Source organism: Dermacentor albipictus, chromosome 7 (assembly GCF_038994185.2).
Source record: "Dermacentor albipictus isolate Rhodes 1998 colony chromosome 7, USDA_Dalb.pri_finalv2, whole genome shotgun sequence".
Classification (NCBI taxonomy): Eukaryota; Metazoa; Arthropoda; class Arachnida; order Ixodida; family Ixodidae; genus Dermacentor; species Dermacentor albipictus.
Genome location: NC_091827.1, coordinates 75658343 through 75664973, shown reverse-complemented (window position 1 = coordinate 75664973; position 6631 = coordinate 75658343). Strand labels below are relative to the sequence as shown.

The 6631-nt window shown below is 43.9% G+C and overlaps 1 long non-coding RNA gene across 1 annotated transcript; it reads right to left on the bottom strand.

Annotated features, from left to right (window-relative positions):
- Nucleotides 1-263: 263 nt before the first annotated feature.
- Nucleotides 264-1427, bottom strand: LOC139047504 (uncharacterized). Its single transcript, XR_011507182.1, has 2 exons — nt 1348-1427; nt 264-465 (listed from the first exon to the last, which is right to left on the bottom strand). It is a non-coding gene; the product is annotated as an uncharacterized lncRNA (long non-coding RNA).
- Nucleotides 1428-6631: the final 5204 nt, after the last annotated feature.

The following is a 6631-nucleotide window of genomic DNA, read 5'->3' as shown; positions in this document are numbered from 1 at the left end:
CATTTCGATGGGCGAACCACAGTGATGACTTCGTGGAATTGCCGGTGCGCTGCTAAGCACAAGGTCGCGGCCGCCGCATACCGATGGGGGGCGAAATAGACACGCCCGAGTAACATGCATTGGCTTCACGTTGAAGAACGCCAGGTGTTCAAAATTTATCTAGAGCACTCACTAAGGCGTGCCTCATAATCAGATAGAGGTTCGGCGCGTAAGAAGGTGGTTTTTAGTTTTTTTTTATATACATAGACGTTGAAGTGAACGTGTTATTGGAAGTGCAAAATTCAAGTTTATTTACATTGCGAGGGGACGAAATGGTTTTTTCTGGCAGGCTGTTCTGTCGTATATAGAGAGAAAATGATGTCGCGCTATCTCTTGAAATTAAAAGGTCGTCAGACGAGATACGCCAATGTGGGACGTTATCAATGTTATCGTGAAGACGCCAGAGCCGTTTTTCCGTGATCACACCTGCAAAACAAATTAAAAAGCTTTGACAACATGAAAATAACGATGCTTCTGACATCTCACGAAGGTAGCAGTGTCAAGCTAGGCTAAAGTTGAATATTAAACTACATCTTTGACGCGAAACACACATTATTAAAGCTATGCGATCTGTGGTCGATTCAATGTTACTGGGCTCGTTTATCAGGAACTATCGCAGCCAGGACAACCTAATTGTAGGTGGAAACATTGTCAGTAAATGTACATGTAGTACACTTCTGAAACATCGTGAGACCTTCAATCAGGACACTCCTGCAGAATCGCCGTAAATGTTGCCCAATACGTACTTCGGATTTGCTTCAACCTTTCCAAACGTAACAACCGCTTAACGTAATTGTCGCCACAGATAACGCAAACAATTTAGAAAGAGAGACGAAAGTCTTTGCGAAAGTGTAGCCATCTCAATTTGGCAAGAGACCCGCATTTTTTATTTTAGTCAGTTTCTCCACTGCCAACTTAACAGAAATTCGGCAGAACACATACCAGGATGACTGTCCCTAGTAATAGACTTAACACTGAATTAATATAGCGACCCACGGTAAAGCTACCGTAGGAACGAGTAATGTATGGGGCGTGCACTGCAGCGGGATTCCTCTTTCGCGCTTCCTTAAGAAGACCCGGTGCCATCCAGTGTCACCACGACTGAGCATGCGCGTGGCGGCCGAAATGCATGGCACGACGGTGCATTCGAACACAGAGAAACGCGTCATGCGGCAACTGGCCTCCTCTTTTGCGCTTTTATCTGGACAAACATCTAGTGGCACTGTCCAGAAGTCCACGGGTGGCCTCCGAGACTATAGGCCTGGCACTCCGGTGACTGCAAACGCTCCGAATCGTTCACTCGCTTACCTCACACTCAGTGGCACAGTGACCAAACTTGGTGAGCGGTCCAATGAATAGTGACACGCACCCAGCCCTTTCAAGGCGCAGCTCACTAAACAGTTGGCGTGAAAGGCGTTCCCTGAAAAGGACACAACCCAAGCACATTTTTGGCTCACCTTGCTAGTGCGTCTGGTTGCAGTCAATGAGAAACCATTGTGGCGTCCATGGGCTAGATTTCACTCAGCATCAGATAAACTTAAGTGATCTGTTTTGGTTATTGTAGAGCGACGCATTCCCAATGGCATATACCTAGTTACCAAAGTTGGCCTCGAAGGCTTTCATTGATGAGCAGCGCACACCAACTAGCACGTAACCTGGGCCAAGTTGGAATCAAGGATGTTCGCAGAAGACCAGAACAGACTGAGTGGTACATGCCCAGTGCTCCAAGTCGGCGTCAAAGAGTTTTTTCAAACAGTGGTACCTATCCCGGACCCGCATCTTATTTGACCCATGTAGGCGTGAATGATGCTCGTTCAAGAGCAGCACATATGTACACATTGAGTATACTCAAGTGACCATAGTTGGTCTGATGGATGATTTGAAGCGTCTTCGCTCATCGCAGCACCCCGATGCGCCACCCTTTCGACAACGGACTACCCAGTGGCCCAGGCATGTGGGAAAACGGTTAGATACAAACGTACAATGAAACATTCACAGCCCCCGGAAAGTGCGTGAAACCTTGAAAGAATACTAACCCATTGATTACCTTCACAGATAGTTGGAAAGCTAGGGGCTATATACCAGGCGAAACTGTGCAGCTGCACGTGCAAGTAGGCTAGACTTGTACGTAATAGCTTACGTGTAATCAGTAATATTTTAGAACGAAGCTGTCCTTGCCTGTCATCTCATGTCTTCATCTGGGTCCATCCGTCGGTCAGATTTTCGCCGTTTAACTTCCCTCTCACACTTAAATATGAAGCGAGTCCAGCAGCAGGATTCAAACCTTGGCCGGCAGTGCATGTGCTCTCAACGGTGCTCTCAACGTTTGTTGACAATCGCACCCATATTTCTCTAGCGCCAATAACAAGTGATTTATTCCGATTCTATCCACAAGTCAATTTCTTTATTTATATGCCACCAAGGAGATGTTGTCGCCCTTGTTTGGTGCCTGCTACTCTTTTTCGCATGAAGATGCGCAAATGATAAAGCCCTTACATAACATACTACATGTTAAACGAGTCTATTATGATTATTATTTTCACAATATGCACATACTCACGACGGGGATTGGCCAAGAAGCGGGTGGTACATATCGCAAGAACGCTAACTATCTATTTGAAATAGAAAGCTGATGCCTTCACCTCATCCATGCTGAGGAGGATGTTGGAGAGGGAGCAGGTTGTCATAGAGAGCGAAGAGTACTGGGAAGAGTGCAGTAATGGTGCGAAAGCATCATATAGCCCATCAGACGGAAAATTCGGCTTTGGCGTGACCACACGATGGTCCAAAAAGTTTACGAGCTTTCGACCTTTGGTGGGAGTGGAACCCACGACCTTCGGTAATAATTAAGGCAAGGTTAATTAAGGTACACTTAATTATAGCCAGTTAAGGCACTCGAACCCACGACCCTTGGTGGGAGTCATACCAAGAACTAGGTTTCCGAAGAAGTAGCTATTCAATGACTGATAAAACAGGCATCACTCGGTGGTCGCAATGATTTCGCATTCAACCACGTAGGGACAACTGTGTGCCTGTCGAATTTTCTTGCGTTCATTTGGAAAACTTTTTTTTTGTGGTTGTTCGGTTTAGAGCAGCAGGAAAGCTGGATTGTTGATTGTGAGCTAGGGTTACCTAGTTGGATTTCATGAGGACGAAGGCAGTAAAGCAGCAATTATGGATTTGAGGTCAATGCTGAGAGACTAATTGTTGTTTGACGGTTAGGAATCAGGCCCAGAGGCACGCAAGTGATTCAAGCGAAAATATGCAAGCTGATTTCTGAATAGGCAATGAGGAGGACATTGAAATTGGGCTATAATTTTTTTAAATAAAGAGAGGAAAGAGAGAGAGAAACGAGATAGAGAAAACGAAGAATAGGAAACAAAGGAGCGTAAGGAAAATCGGCAGTTAAGGAAAATGGAATTTGACCTTGAGAGTAAGCGTGTGCATTTGTCACGAACGAGCCAAGGAGTTCTGAAATGATCAAGTGATGCAGGTTCAAAGCGCATTGACAGACTGTTAAAGCCCTTTGAATCAGAAATGGTATGGGGTTGTTCGAAGCAAACTTTCGCAAGTACATGGCCAACGACAAACTTCGCTCCTAGTACATTACGTTAGAAGTTGCTACGTTGCCATGTGAAACAACTGAAGTAATCGCAAGACTCAGTGCTGAAGATGTACATGAATATGCGAATGATAAGGGTGGCTGTTTGAAAACGTGCCGTCTTTCGGCTTAGGCCTTTCGGCAAAGATTTTGAATCATGAACAAGAAGGATAGGGAGAGAAACCCGGAGTTTGCCTACTGCTTAAAGGTAAACCTAGTCGAGTCGTTGAAAAGTGAGGAAGCATATGGAAACAGAGACATGATCATTGAATGCAGGTGTCTAGAACAGTTTTGCAAAAGCATTCAGGAATTTGTAAGCTGTAAGACAGCGGCTATGTCAACACAGTGAAAAGGATGGCTGAGTTAGCCGAAGAGTACGCGACGTGTAGGAAGCTTAGCGCTGAGGACGGAGGTTTGGACGGACGATATGGATGGCGGAAGCATTTTTTGTTCAAAAAATGGATCGCACACAGAAGGACAAGAGCATGTAGACGCGAAGACTACGCTAGAAACGAGTAAGAATAATTAAAGTAGTAAAAACGTACAAAAAAGAGCTGAAACAAGAATTAGCATTTATGAAACCGATATACTGATCGCAAGTGCCAGAAGCTCGTATATATCAATGCGAAATGGGGGAGGTCTCTGATAGTGTATTTCTGCGTGGAGGGAAGAGACGAGGACATAGATAATCATAGGTAATTTGAACCTGTATATATACATATATATATATATATATATATATATATATATATATATGTACAGGTTCAAATATATATATATATATATATATATATATATATATATATATATATATGTTATCACGGCTCACTTGAGACAAGAGCGGAGAGCGTTATTTTAATCTTGACAATTAGAACAAGCGTTCAGTGTTCGCTTCTTCTTCTCTAGCACGCTCGCTTGCACCCACAAGGTCGTCGTCCTCGTCGTCATATATATATATATATATATATATATATATATATATATATATATATGTTATCACGGCTCACTTGAGACAAGAGCGGAGAGCGTTATTTTAATCTTGACAATTAGAACAAGCGTTCAGTGTTCGCTTCTTCTTCTCTAGCACGCTCGCTTGCACCCACAAGGTCGTCGTCCTCGTCGTCATATATATATATATATATATATATGTTATCACGGCTCACTTGAGACAAGAGCGGAGAGCGTTATTTTAATCTTGACAATTAGAACAAGCGTTCAGTGTTCGCTTCTTCTTCTCTAGCACGCTCGCTTGCACCCACAAGGTCGTCGTCCTCGTCGTCATATATATATATATATATATATATATATATATATATGTTATCACGGCTCACTTGAGACAAGAGCGGAGAGCGTTATTTTAATCTTGACAATTAGAACAAGCGTTCAGTGTTCGCTTCTTCTTCTCTAGCACGCTCGCTTGCACCCACAAGGTCGTCGTCCTCGTCGTCATATATATATATATATATATATATATATATATATATATATATATATATATATATATATATATGTTATCACGGCTCACTTGAGACAAGAGCGGAGAGCGTTATTTTAATCTTGACAATTAGAACAAGCGTTCAGTGTTCGCTTCTTCTTCTCTAGCACGCTCGCTTGCACCCACAAGGTCGTCGTCCTCGTCGTCATATATATATATATATATATATATATATATATATATATATATATATATATATATATATATGTTATCACGGCTCACTTGAGACAAGAGCGGAGAGCGTTATTTTAATCTTGACAATTAGAACAAGCGTTCAGTGTTCGCTTCTTCTTCTCTAGCACGCTCGCTTGCACCCACAAGGTCGTCGTCCTCGTCGTCATATATATATATATATATATATATATATATATATATATATATATATATATATATATATATATATATATATATATATATATATGTTATCACGGCTCACTTGAGACAAGAGCGGAGAGCGTTATTTTAATCTTGACAATTAGAACAAGCGTTCAGTGTTCGCTTCTTCTTCTCTAGCACGCTCGCTTGCACCCACAAGGTCGTCGTCGTCGTCGTCATATATATATATATATATATATATATATATATGTATATGTTATCACGGCTCACTTGAGACAAGAGCGGAGAGCGTTATTTTAATCTTGACAATTAGAACAAGCGTTCAGTGTTCGCTTCTTCTTCTCTAGCACGCTCGCTTGCACCCACAAGGTCGTCGTCCTCGTCGTCAGCGTGGTTGGGCACAGATGGCGTCGCGGCATTTGCCCCCCTTCAGAAGGAGCATCGTCCCGATGCTTGGCTGGTAGCACCCGGTGTCCAGCCCACCAGCAAGTGTCCATGTCATTCAGCCAAATAAGGTTTCATGCGCACCACGTGCACAGTCTCAGGCAGGTCCTGACGGCGCCGCGAGCAGGATTGGCTGTCAGGAATGACTTCATAGTTGACGTCGCTAAGGCGTCGTAGAACCTTGTACGGTCCGAAGTATCGGCGCAGAAGGTTCTCCGCGAGGCCTCGGCTGCGCACTGGAGCCCAAACCCAGACTCTTTGGCCGGGCTGGTAGACGACGCATCGATGGCGTTGATTGTAACGTCGCGCAGCACGGTCTTGCTGGCTAGTTATGCGAACGCGTGCGAGCTGTCTTGCTTCTTCGGCGCGCTCTGTGAAATCTGCAGCGTCATTCTCGGAATCGCTGGAATCATGAGGAAGCATAGCATCTAGCATTGTAGTCACTTCTCGACCGTGGAGGAGTCTGAATGGCGTCATTCTTGTTGTTTCTTGCCGAGCCGTATTGTAAGCAAACGTTACGTAGGGTAAAATTTGGTCCCAGTTCTTGTGGTCCACATCGACATACATGCACAACATGTCTGCAAGAGTCTTGTTGAGGCGCTCCGTAAGTCCATTGCTTTGCGGGTGATAAGCTGTCGTCCTTCTGTGTGCTGTGCCACTGAGCGTGAGTACAGTTCGCAAAAGTTCAGCCGTGAATGTGGTTCCCCTGTCGGTTA